At 43.1% G+C, this 13,977-nt stretch overlaps 1 pseudogene; it reads right to left on the bottom strand.

Moving 5' to 3' along the window:
- Positions 1-7,053: 7,053 nt before the first annotated feature.
- On the bottom strand, positions 7,054-8,614 carry LOC126953395 (leucine-rich repeat-containing protein 59-like; annotated as a pseudogene).
- Positions 8,615-13,977: the final 5,363 nt, after the last annotated feature.

Below are 13,977 nucleotides of genomic sequence, written 5' to 3'. Positions count from 1 at the left end.
GATACATGCTTCCCCATGTCTCACATGTTCCCTCAAAAGGGTATGTTTTCGGCCGGGCGCGGTGGCTCATGCCAGTAATCCCAGCACTTCGGGAGGCAGAGGCGAGCGGATCACTTGAGGTCAGGAGATCGAGACTAGCCTGGCCAACATGGTGAAACCCCATCTCTACTAAAAATACAAAAATTAGCCGGGCGTGGTGGTGGGCACCTGTAGTCCCAGCTACTCGGGAGGCTGAGGCAGGAGAATTGCTTGAACCCAGGAAGCGGAGCTTGCAGTGAGCTGAGATCAAGCCACTGCACTCCAGCCTGGGTGACAGAGCAAGACTCCGTCTCAAAAACAACAACAACAAAAAAAGGGTATGTTTTCATTCGATAAATAATTATGTTTATGTTATTATGTGACAGCTCATTATTTTCAGCTAAGTCACATAGTGACTTACATTACTTGTTCAACTAGTTGTATATTCTAGTTAGTAATGTTCAGTGTTAGTGTTTTGTTTCTGTTGTTTCTTAGGCTCCAACCACTAATTTATCCTCAAACTGTACCTATGACTGAAAAATCTTTTCTGAATAGCCTCACACATCACATACTCATTTTTATTTTCTTTGGGGGGATACCCTTTCTTTTATCTTCTTGATCCTGTTTGGACTGGTTGTTTTCTAGGAATTTTGAACAATTGTCGTTTTGAATTTCTATTCACCATGATCCCAGATTCTTTCTTTCTTTTTTTTTTTTTCTCTCTCTTTTTTTTTTTTTTTTTTTTTTTGAGATGGAGTCTCGCTGTGTCACCAGGCTGGAGTGCAATGGCGTGATCTCGGCTCACTGCAACCTCCACCTCCTGGGTTCAAGCGATTCTTCTGCCTCAGCCTCCCGAGTAGCTGGGACTACAGGTGCCCGCCACCATGCCCGGCTAATTTTTGTAGTTTTAGTAGAGACAGGGTTTCACCATGTTGGCTAGGATGGTCTTGATCTCTTGACCTCGTGATCCGCCTGCCTCGGCCTCCCAAAGTGTGGGATTACAGGCGTGAGCCACCACGCCCAGCCTCTCTTTTTCTTTTCTTTTATGCTTTTCCTCCTTTGCTCTTATGTTGGCTCTTTCTCTCTCTGCTGTCCTGCTGGTTTTATTTATTTAAAATTTCATAACTGTCATTTTATGGGTACAGTTGTCTCTCTGTGTCTGCAGGGCATTGGTTCCAGGACCTCCCCACAATCCTGCCTCTGGCAGATACCAAAATCCCCAGAACTCAAGTTCCTTATAGAAAATGGCATAGTATTTGCATATAACCCACTTACATCCTTCCAATATACTTTAACTCATCTGTAGATTACTTATAATATCAAATACAGTGTAAATTGCTATACAAATAGTTGTTATACTGTACTTAAAAATTGCATTTTTTATTGTTATATTGTTATTTTTTGTTTTCTATTTTAGCTTGTTAAACACACTTTTAACCTCGAAGTTATTTATTTTTTTCTGAGTATTTTTGGTTCATGGTTGGTTGAATCTGCAAATGTGAAATCTGTGGGTACAGAAGGTGGACAGTATTTGGGGTAGAAGTCAAGATAAAAATGTGAATTTTAACAAAAATGAAAAAAAGAAGAAAAAAAGAAAACAAAAAGAATAAGAAAAAAACAAACAACAAAAACAACAAAAAAATAAAAAATGTGGATTTAATATGTATGTAACTGGACCAAATTTGTTAACTTTTTTTTAATGATCAAGGGTATATAATACTTAGGGGTTGGGCCTGCCTGCCTTCTCTCCCTCCCTCCCTTTCCAGAGAGAGGGAAGGGCAGAGTAGGACCCCTGAGACACCCTCCCTGATAGCTTATTAATTTTTCATAGATTTTGTTTGAAATACCCTAGACCGTTGTCCCTATGAGTCATGCTTAAAATACTTTATCTTTCATATGACATTCAGTAAATAAGGATGAACTCATAGGAGATTTAGGTATAAGCTAAATTTTAGCTTTTCAGACCAATCTGAATAGCTGATTCTCTGATATAAAAGTATAAGATGTCCAGTCATCCTCTTTGTACATGGTGAGCCTTTTTTGTTTTATATTTTCCTTGTATCACAAAAATTTATTTAGGACATTTTAAAATAACGTAGTGAGATAGTAATGTTCTATATTAGCATGGTGTCTTTTATCCAGAAGGTTTGCCAAGTACTTTGTAACTTGAAGGAGAGATTGTTTTGTTCTTAATTTAAAAGCACCTCATTCTGAGATGAAATATTATTATTTTATGAGGCACAGCTGTACAAAATAGTATTTTAATGAAAGAAGCAGTCTTTTATGGAACTCTGAGAATCAGATGAGTATGCTGACACATAATTCACTAGGCTCTTTGAGTTTCTTGTAGGATGGCATCTAAATTTTGTTGGACAACTGATTGGATTTCCTACTTTGAGTTATGGAGAAGTGCCATCATTTAATTATTAATAACATGTTTCATAGCATTCCATACCTGAAATTAGCATCTACAAACTAACCCAAATGGGGAGTCTCATGAAGACTGCCCAAAAGTTAGAGGCACAAATAAATGAAAGATTTTGACATAAAAGTTATTGTAATATTTATTATATTTTTAGTTTCCAAAGTAATAGAAATGCCAAGATTGTGTCAAGAATATTCTGAAAAATGAATAGGATGCTAACAGTTATTTTGACTCCTTATGGTCATTAGTACAGATTAACAGGGAAATAGATTTAAGAACACTATAAAGATTGTGTTTACCTGGACAGTAAATCTTGCTAGACATAAATTTTCATCTTTAGTAAGAGATTCAAAATAGTTATTTCATATACATATTACTAACTTTTAAAAATCCCAAGTTAATCCCAGTAACATAGAGCCAAGTAAGGTAGCAATACCCGATATTCTATTTTGTAGACTACTATTTCATTTCTAAATATAGCAACACTGCTTATTTGGCAGTCAGAGTTCTGGCAACCCAACCTAAACATGCAGCTGAGACTCTAAACATAAATTAAAAAGGGCCCTGAGTGGTCACAATAGATGTCAAAAAAGCCAGAACTTTATTGAGGTAGAGACATGCCAGCCCTCACATTTAGCAGATATTCCATTCCCTAACTGTTTATAAAAACAGAAAGGCTGCTATCATGAAGCACATTGACAGCAGAGTCTGCATTAGTTTAGCAAGATTTCCAAACATGAACAAACAAACTTGTTTTGCTGTTAACTACTATCCAATGCGAAAGTTATTCCTGTTGAACTTAACTTTTTTTATTTTTTATATTTTTGAGATGGTGTTTCATTCTTGTTGCCGAGGCTGGAGTGCAATGGCATGGTCTCGGCTCACTGTAACCTCTGCCTCCTGGGTTCAAGTGATTCTCCTGCCTCAGCTTCCCGAGTAGCTAGGATTACAGACTCCCGCTACCACCCCTGGCTAATTTTGTATTTTTAGTAGAGACAGGATTTCTCCATGTTGGGCAGGCGGGTCTCGAACTCCCAACCTCAGGCGATCCGCCTGCCTCAGCCTCCCAAAGTGCTGGGATTATAGGCATGAGCCACTGCTCCCGGCCGTACTTAACTTTTTCAACCATACTGAATTTTTCTTGGGTCAAATAAGACCACCAACTCACATCAACTTAACAGCCAGCATGAATTGAAAAGCTCAAGGTCATGTCAGAAATCTTTCAAAACTCATAGGTTAGGAAATAGAATGATAATGCCTTACATAACTGATGGCAAATTTATTCACTCAACAAACATTGTATTGGGTGCATACTATGTGCTCGGTGCTGTTCTACTGAAGAGGATACATTAGTAAACAAAATCCTTGACCTCATGAAACTTATATTCTAGCAGAAGGAGGTGGAAAATAAGCATAATAAATTAACAAATGATATAGGGTGTGAAGTTCTTAAGTATTATGGCAGGGTAGAGGGAGATAGATTAAGCTGTGGGGGTGGGAATGTCCCTGGTATGTTTGAGAAACTATGAGAAGGCCCATTTCCTGGGCAGAACAATGGGGAGGCAATCCAGTCAGTGAGGTGAGAGGGCATGCCATCGTGTACACCTTTTTTTTTTTTTTTTTTTGAGACAGAGACTCACTCTGTCACCCAGGCTGGAGTGCAGTGGCCGATCTCTGCTCACAGCAACCTCCACCTTCCAGGTTCAAGCGATTCTTGTGCCTCAATGTGCTACCATGATCCAGCTAATTTTTGTATTTTTAGTAGAGGTGAGGTTTCACTGTATTGGCTGGGCTGGTCTCTAACTCCTGACCTTGAGTAATCTGCCTGCCTTGGCCTTCCAAAGTGCTGGGATTACAGGCATGAGCTGTAATGTACCGGCCAATCATGTACACTTTGTAGGCCATTGTCAAGATGCTTTTACTTGGAGTGTGATGACGGAGAGGTCATGGGGTGGTGGGAGCGGGGATTGAGATGTCTGAGATACTCCTTCAGAAGGATCACTATGGCTGTGTGTGAATGGAGAATAGATGATAAGGAATCTAGGATGAAAAGAAGAACACAGTTGGCAGGCAACTGTAGTAATTCAGATGAGAGTTTATAAAGCTTCCAAACATATTAAGTATTTTATTATAAACTTAAAAGTCTAAATCTATGCTGATATTGAAGGTAATGACCACACATTCTTAATTCTTATATAAGGCATGAGATTCTTTTTTCTTTTTCCTTTTTTTTTTTGAGATAGGGTCTTGTTCTGTCACCCAAGCTGGAGTGCAGTGGCAGCATCTCTGCTCACTGCAACCTCCACCTTCCAGGTTCAAGCGATTCTTGTGCCTCAGCCTCCCAAATAGCTGGGACTACAAGCACCTGCCACAATGCTGGCTAGTTTTTATTTTTAGTAGATGGGTTTCGCCATATTGGCCATGCTGGTTGCAAGCTCCTGACCTCAAGTGATGCACCTGCCTCGGCCTCCCAAAGTGCTGAGATTACAGGCGTGAGCCACCATGCCTGACCGGCATGAGATTCTTTTTTTTTAATTTTTTTTTTTTTTTTTTTTTTTTTGAGACGGAGTCTAGCTGTGTCTCCCAGGCTGGAGTGCAGTGGCGTGATCTCGGCTCACTGCAAACTCCGCCTCCCGGGTTCACGCCATTCTCCCGCCTCAGCCTCTCAAGTAGCTGGGACTACAGGCGCCCGCCACCACGCCCGGCTAGTTTTTTGTATTTTTAGTAGAGACGGGGTTTCACCATGTTAGCCAGGATAGTCTCGATCTCCTGACCTCGTGATCCACCCGCCTCGGCCTCCCAAAGTGCTGGGATTACAGGCTTGAGCCACCGCGCCCAGCCCTTTTTTTAAAATTTTTGAGACGGAGTTTCCATCTGTCACCCTGGCTGGAATGCAGTGATGCGATCTCTGCTCACTGCCACCTCTGCCTCCCAGGTTCAAGGGATTCTCTTGCCTCAGCCTCCTGAGTAGCTGGGATTACACGCACCTGCTACCACACCCAGCTAATTTTTGTATTTTTAGTAGAGATGGGGTTTCACCATGTTGGTCAGGCTGGTCTCTAACTCCTGACCTCAGGTGATCCACCCACCTCGGCCTCCCAAAGTGCTGAGACTCAGGCAAGAGCCACCGCGCCTGGCTATGAGATTCTTCTGCAAGAGTGTCTGCCCCGCACGTGGCACTTTCCCATGGAAGCTACCCATGCCCAAACCTTGCATCAGCTCAACTGTTTTGGACAAAGTGACCTCGTCCTTTCCCTTCTTCCAGCCTTGCATTGATTGACTAGAGAGGGAATTGGACTCAAGTACAGTCAGCCATGGCATGCTAGTCCTTCAGGAGTGGGCCTGGGAAAAAAGGCTCCATCTAAATATTTTTGTGCTGATTCAACCAGATTCTTCTCAGGGATTTAACTGAGAAGAATGAAAAGAAAACTAATTGATAACAGTAAGAGAAGGGGTCAGACAGGAGCAGATATGTTAACAGTGGAATGTTAGAGTAAGAAAAATTCTTGAAGTCCTGCTTCTCAGATCCCTAGGGAAGTTTAAAAATCTGAATGGCCTTCTAGTTTCTGGCTCTGTGAGGCAGATTCTAAGTGATTCCTGCTTTCCCTGAGTTCCATGTATGCATTAACTTGTATTGCTATCCCTCCTCATGTTACACTACTTGGGGCAAACTGAATACATCTCTATTCCTCACATGTAAAGAGCCTAACAGAAATTATAACCACTTGTGTTAACAGTCTTCTTGCATTTGTAATCATCTATCAATGATTTTAGGCTATCACACATTGGGAAAGATTTTCACTGTCTACATCACTAATGTGTAGTGGAGAAGAACATGGAATTTGAAGCTAGCCTACCTGAATTCAAATGCCAGCTCCATCCTTTACCAGTTGTGTGATCTTGGGCAAGGAATTTAACTTGTCTTTCTGTTTCCATATCTGTTTTTTTTTTTTTTTTTTTTAAAGAGATAACATACTACTTAGAGTTGCTGAGAAGATTAAATGAGTGAATACTAAAATCTCTCAGACAGTGCCTGGTGCATAATAAAGAATCGGGAGGCATCATCATCCAATGATGAAACAAGCCATTATTTCTAGATGATAAAAAATTCTCTGGGTGACTACTATCATGAGTTGGTTAACTGCTATTAGTTAGGGCAGTGGTTTTTTTTTTTTTTTTTAATTACTTAGATTCCTTCAAAATAGGTAATTCCCATACCCTATTGGCATATTTCATAAAGGTCTCATTACACTTTTTTTTTTTTTTTTTTTTTGGTGACAGCTGATCATTTAGTAGAAACGAGTCTTTACACAGTTGTGTAACAACTAGAAATGGCTATGTTTTCTTTCTCCCGAACCCCAAGCCTATTCCTTTAGGCATGCAGGTAACTGTCCCCCGCCACCTCCCATTTCTCCTCATTCCACCCGGAAACCGGAAACCCTGACTAAGGAACGAAGAAGTCCTACAAAGAGGAGGTCTCAAGTACCAATCTGCAGCCATTTGATTATGGCAGATAGGTCTGATGCTAAAAACAGTTTGTGTCTAGCAGAGCCCAATTCCACAGGAATCCAAGCTCCAAGGCTGGGAGGCAGCAGGTGCTGGGGACAAGCTCACTGCTGAGAGTTGGTCTGGAGGGCCCACTGGAGGATCTCATGGCGGTGCAGACCCTGGACCGCATTGTCGTAGATGATGTTCACGCTGGTGCAGAGGGGCTGCTGCTGCGGCTATGTCACCGGACAAGCAACCAGCCCTCCTGCCGCACAAAGCAGCAGCAGCAGCAGCAGCAGCAGCCTCAGCATAGCCCAGGAATGAGTGTGCTTCCCGGGGAGTGGCTTGCGGAGGCAAGAGTCGGACTTAGATTTCGGTGCCTGATTTGTTTCCCTCTTAGGTTTCCTCTCCTGTTCCCGCTTGGCTGCTTTGAGGGCATCATACTCGTTTCTCCCGCGCTCCTTCTCTTCCGCGTTCTCCCGCTTCCGCGTTTCCCTCTCCTGAGCTTCCTTAGCTGCCTGCTTGGCCTCAGCTTCTCCTCTGCCTCTCCTTCTACTTCCGGCCCCGCTGCCTCTCCCACTCCTGGTCTGCCTGCACGGCCTTCCTGTGCTGTGTGTGACGCCTTGTTTGCACATTGCTTCCACGGCTTCTCCCACCGAAGCAGTCGCCTGCCATCTTGGCCAGGCCGGGATCCAGAGGTTATCCTTCAGGTCCAGCCACTTCAGGTTCTGGAGCTGAGCAAAGCTGACAGGCAAGGTGAGCAGCCTGTTGTTGAGGAGAGCCAGGTCCTGGAGGTTGACCAAATGACCAGAGTCCACCGGCAGCTGCTGTGGGTTGTTCTTTCTAAGGTCTAGCTTCGCCAGGTGTGTGAGGCCACAGAAATCCGACGGTAGAATAGTCAGTTTATTACAAGACAGATCCAGTGTGGTGGTCTTTGGAAGGGCAGCCAGTTCCTTGACCGGGACTTCATTCAGGTCGCTGAGGCTCAGGTCCAGTTGGTTGCAGTCCAGCTGGTGGCGGAGGTTCCCGCCTTCGCTACCTGCCTTGGTGATGGTGAAGCTGGCTGAGCTGACCTGGCTCCGGGGTTCCGACCGGCAAGGGGAAGGAGCTGAAATGCCGCTGGTCAGTTCAGCGGGGCCCCCACGCAACCCACCACACCTGAGCCCTCCGTGCCTACACCCTGTTAATTGTAGAGAAACAGATATCTAGGGAAAGGAGAAACAGGCAGTCGTATCTGTAGAGTGCCTGCTGTATACAGGAAGGAAATTGTGTTTGGTACTGGGGAAGGTGATACTATTGCAGAAAAACTGAGTTCTCGACACACGACCGGGAAAATTTAGGCACACAGACACATTGTAGGGTTTATTGGGTGAAAAGAAAAAAAGGAAAGAGGAATTCTCCGCAAAATGAGAAAGAGTCTTGATAGCAGGTTTCCCGCCTCACAGACTGAATCCCAAGGCACCACACAGGAACTGAGGAGGCCGGGCTCCTCCACCTGCAAACGGCCTGAACTTCGCGAGGCTCCACCCCGTCCTCCCAGGGCGTAGGTGGACATTATGCAGAGAGAATCAGTCGAGAAAGGACGGGTTTCATCTAGAACCAGCAGTCTGGTTTTAGGCTTGAAGGCAGGCAGGGTTTCCCCAGGGACCCTTGGCTGTCTGCTGTTTCTATCAATACCGACATCCGAAAAACTCAGAACTTACAAATAGAATCTGAACTCCATGAGGACTTAGAAGACTGTTTTAGTGGTGGAGGAACCTATGTTTGTCTTTTTAAAACATATACCAGCACCTGGAATATAGTAGACACTCAATAAATATTTTTTGAATTAATGAATGTTGAATAAATGAAAAATAAGCACAATGAACAAAAAGGCAGAGATTTCAAAGCTAGAAGAGAAGTATAAGTAAAGGGCTATGGAAACATAAAAGAATGGATGATAAATTCTGACCACATTGGAATATGTGTATATAGAGAGAAGATTAAATATTTGAATTGGATCTTAAAGAAGAGTAGAGCTTTGACAAATGGTGCAGTGGGGTGGGACTTAAAGGGAGAGCTTTTCTACCAGAGGGAATTCCAAAGAATTAGAGATGTGAACATGCATATTTAGTCTGCGAAACAAAATAGATTGGGGGAATTAGAATTCAGAAGAGGTGGAGGACAAGAGTGGTTGGAAGGCAGTGACAGGAGATGTGCCTGGAAAGACTGTTTGGAACAAGAATGTAAAATGACCTCCTGTCCCATACTTCAGACTATTCTACAGGCATGAAATTAAAAAAATAAAAAAAGTTTCTTTTCTTTCCTTTTTTTCTTTCTTTCTTTTTTTTTTTTTCCTGAGACAGAATCACGCTCTGTCGCCCAGGCTGGAGTGCAGTGGCGTGACCTAGACCGGAGTGCAGTGGCACGATCTGGGATCACTGCACCCTCCACCTCTCGGTAGCTGGGATTATGGGCTCGCACCACCACGCCCAACTAATTTTTGTATTTTTCGTAGAGACAGGGTTTCACTATGTAGGCCAGGCTGGTCTCAAACTCTTGACCTCAAGTGATCCACCCACCTTGGCCTCCCAAAGTGCTGGGATTACAAGCATGAGCCACCGTGCCTGGCCCTAAAGTAGTTTCTTTTGAATTATATTCATATATACTCATACTATGTAAGCAATGCCAAATAGTCTTTAGTACAATGCAGACCTAATGAACTGTGAGATTTTAAAAAGTAATTTTCATGACAGTGTGGACAGAGATTAGAGTAGGGAGAGAGACTAGATTTGGAGGGGGATGAGTGGGTTATTGTACTAATTCTTTTTTTTGTTTGTTTTTTTGAGATGGAGTCTCACTCTGTCACCCAGGCTGGAGTGCAGTGGCGTGATCTCGGCTCACTGCAACCTCCGCCTCTGGAGTTCAAGGATTCTCCTGCCTCAGCCTCCCAAGTAGCTGGGATTACAGGTGCCTGCCACCACACCTGGCTCATTTTTGTATTTTTAGTAGAAATGGGGTTTCACTATGTTGGCTAGGCTGGTCTGGAACTCCTGACCTCAATTCCGCCCGCCTCAGCCTCTCAAAGTGCTGGGATTACAGGCTTGAGCCTCTGCGTCCAGCCTGTACTAATTATTATGAGAGGAAAAATGTTTTTAGGATTTCTGGAATTTGAACAAATACATTTTGACTCCAGCAATCATTATAGAATCCTGCTATGGCTTCTACAATTAACAGGGCTTTGAGTTCCTTTTCTTCACTAAAGTCAACTCAAGAAACATTTATTAAGGCTGGGCACGGTGGCCCATCCTGGGCGAGAGAGTGAGACTCTGTCTCAAAAAAACAAAAACAAGACAATACAAAATATAACTAGAAAGAAATATTTATTAGAATCCTATTATGCATTGTATACCGTGGGGAATGCAAAGCAATAGAGAGCAAGAAGCTCCAGTCTGCCAGGAGACATGTATCAGGCTCAGTCATGAAGAATGAGATAGCAAATGTTTAGATCTCTGATGATTTGATTGGAGAAAAAAAAAATGGTATTTTGGTGCAGTTTCTTTTTTGTTGTTTCCTTTCTTCCCTCCCTCCCTCCCTCCCTCCCTCCCTCCCTTCCTTCCTTCCTTCTTTCTTTTTCTTTTTCCTTCGTTTTTCTTTTCCTTCCTTTTGGCCTTCCCTTCCCCTCCCCTCCCCTTCCTTTACCTTCCTTTTCTTTCTTCTTTCTTGATGGAGCCTTGCTCTGTTGCCTAGGCTGGAGTGCAGTGGTGCGATGTTGGCTCACTGCAACCTCCACCTCCTGGGTTCAAGTGATTCTCCTGCCTCAGCCTCCCAAGTAGCTGGGATTACAGGCACATACCACCATGCCCAGCTATTTTTCTGTACTTTTGGTAGAGATGGGGTTTCACCATTTAGCCCAGGCTGGTCTCAAACTCCTGAGCTAAAGCAATCCACCTGCCTTGGCCTCCCAAAGTGTTGGGATTATAGGTGTGAGCCACTCCGCCCAGCCTCTAAGAATATCTTTTTATTCTTCAGAACTCTGTGGAGCTCTTGGGTGTCCAAACCCAATGAGTGTGCTCTGAATCTGGGACAATTCACTCTCTGCCTTTGTGTTAATTCTGAGCCTTGCTGTCTGGGGAATGGTGGCAATTGCCTTCTCGCTCTCAAGGACAGGCAGGGTTCTATGAAGGCAATGTAGGAGGGTAAACATGTAGCAAAGCTGGAGGTGTAGGGTTCCTGGTCACCACAGCCACTATACTTGCAAATGAAGTGAACCCATTCATTTATTTTGAAACCAGTTGGTTTTGAGGTAATGTGTTGTTAATAACTAATGCTATATAATTGTTTTATTTTTTTTTTTTTTTTTTTTTTTTTTTTTTTGAGACGGAGTCTGGCTGTGTCGCCCAGGCTGGAGTGCAGTGGCTGGATCTCAGCTCACTGCAAGCTCCGCCTCCCGGGTTTGCGCCATTTTCCTGCCTCAGCCTCCCGAGTAGCTGGGACTACAGGCGCCCGCCACCTCGTCCGGCTAGTTTTTTGTAGAGACGGGGTTTCTCCGTGTTAGCCAGGATGGTCTCGATCTCCTGACCTCGTGATCCGCCCGTCTCGGCCTCCCAAAGTGCTGGGATTACAGGCTTGAGCCACCGCGCCCGGCCTATAATTGTTTTAGAAAAGAAACATTTTGGCCAGGTGCGGTGGCTCATGCCTATAATCCCAGCAGTTTAAGAGGCAAGGCAGGTGGATTACCTGAGGTCAGGAGATTGAGACCAGGCTGGCCAACATGGTGAAAACCCATCTCTATAAAAATACAAAAAGTAGCTGGGCTTGGTGGCGATGCCTGTAATCCCAGCTACTCAGGAGGCTGAGGCACGAGAATTACTTGAACCCAGGAGGTAGAAGTTGCAGTGAGCCGAGATCATGCCGCTGCACTCCAGCCTGGGCAACAGAGGAAGACTCCATCTCAAAAAACAAAAACAAAAAAGAATTATTTAAAAATTGCCACAGGTGTAATCAACGTACTTAACTAAAAATTATCCATTTAGTCAATGTACTTAATGGGACTACTGAGGTAAAAAACAAAGTTTGGGGCTGGGCGCGGTGGCTCACGCCTGTAATCCCAGCACTTTGGGAGGCCAAGGCAGGCAGATCACCTGAGGTCAGGAGTTTGAGACCAGGCTGACCAACATGGAGAAACCCCATCTCTACTAAAAATACAAAGTTAGTTGGGCGTGGTAGCACATGCCTGTAATCCCAGCTACTCAGGAGGCTGAGGCGGGAGAATTGCTTGAACCCAGGAGGTGGAGGTTGCAGTGAACTGAGACTGCAACATTGCACTCCAGCCTGGGCAGCAAGAGCAAAACTCTGTCTCAAAAAAAAAGAAAAAAAAAAAAGAAGTTTGGAGTAAGAGTGGATTTGTGGATAAGGCAGGCTGAAATGAGTCTGAGAACTGTGAAGAGGTGAAGGTTAGAGCCAAGGATCTGAAATAGTTGGGGGTTCTTGCTGATCACAGTGAAGGCTTTTGCTGGCTACAGCTTTTAAAGTGAGTTGCCCAAATCTGTAGACGATCCTTCTACAGAGAGTAAGGAGTGAGTATCTACATATCTGTTTTGGCCTGCCTAGACTGAAGGCTCTAGGAACACTCTGCGTGTGTTCAATCTAGGCAGGCCAAAGCAGATATATAGATACTCCATACTCATTTCCCCACCACTACTGGCTGGAGCTTCACCTGGCCAAAAACCTTTCTTGATTTTAGCAGTAGGCAGAGCCATGAGGGAGATACACACGTATATATGTGTGTGTATGGGGTTGAGTAGGAAGCTGTAGAACAGGTGGAGGAGGGAAGGGGCAAGCGAAAACTGGTTCCTTTGTTAGCTTCAGGATCCTCTAAGCATATTATTTCCTAGGGACCATCCTATTCCTTTATCTATCCATCCATCTGTCCATTATTCTCCATCATCCACTCACCAATCCATCCAATGGATATACTAGCAATTTTTTTGAGTCCCTACTATGTGCTAAGCATTGTCCTAGACTTGGAGCTGCAGTAGTGAATACAATAAAGTCCCTGCTCTCATAAAGTTTACACTTTAGTAGAGAGACAGAAGTACATAGTAATTCATCTGCTAATAAAAGCTTTGAAGAAAAATAAAGTGATATAAGGAAAAAGAGACTGAAGATAGCGGTAGGGCTACTTTACATGAGGTGGTCAGCAACGTTCTTCCAGGGAATGTGACATTTGAGCTTGAAGAAAGTAAAGTGTGAACTTTGTGGGTTTTGGAGGAAAGTGCTCCAGTCAAGGATTTAAAAAAACACAAAAAAGAGGAGGATGGCTGGAGCAGAGTGAGCCAGAGGACAGAAATTAATGATGAAGTCAGGAAGTGGGAATAGTGGTTTTTCTTTACTTTTTAAAAATTTGGATGATGACTCAAAGAAATACTTTTTTATACTATAACCACATACATATTCTTAAAACTGAAAGAAAACTTTTTGTGAAACATTTACTATTTTTATTTGCTATACATTCTAATATTTTTATTTTATTCAATTCAATATTAAATATTCAATTCAATTTGATTTTATTTTCAAGAAGATACTGAGTGTGACACACTAAATTAATTTCATGACCCATGAATGAGCCATGATTCACAGTTTGGAAAGTTCTGATGAGGCTTTGTTGATTGGTAAGGTTTGGATTTTATTGAAAATATAAAAGGAATTATTAGAGCTTTTTAAGCATATGATTTTAAAAGAATTATTTCAGCTGTTGTATGGATAACAGACCTTGGGTGGGTGGGTGAGGGGCAAAGGTGGAAGCTGGGAGATGCGTCCGTTCAGTTCTTTCTGTAACTTTACTTATCACCGTTAGTATTCATCAAACATCTTTTATCATGTGTGTTAAGGATAGGAAAATAACAACTAGCTTTTATATAGAAGTTTTATAGTTTTCTTAAAATGGATTAACACATGCAAAACTTGAAAGAATTGGTGCTCAGTAAACTTCAATTTTCTCTATCCTCAAGCCTTAATGGAATCTTCTCTTTGGCTGAACAAGGTTGATTGAACAGAGTTCAGTT

The sequence above is a fragment of the Macaca thibetana genome, chromosome 4 (assembly GCF_024542745.1).
Source record: "Macaca thibetana thibetana isolate TM-01 chromosome 4, ASM2454274v1, whole genome shotgun sequence".
NCBI classification, from domain to species: domain Eukaryota; kingdom Metazoa; phylum Chordata; class Mammalia; order Primates; family Cercopithecidae; genus Macaca; species Macaca thibetana.
This window is presented reverse-complemented; position numbering and strand designations above follow the sequence as displayed.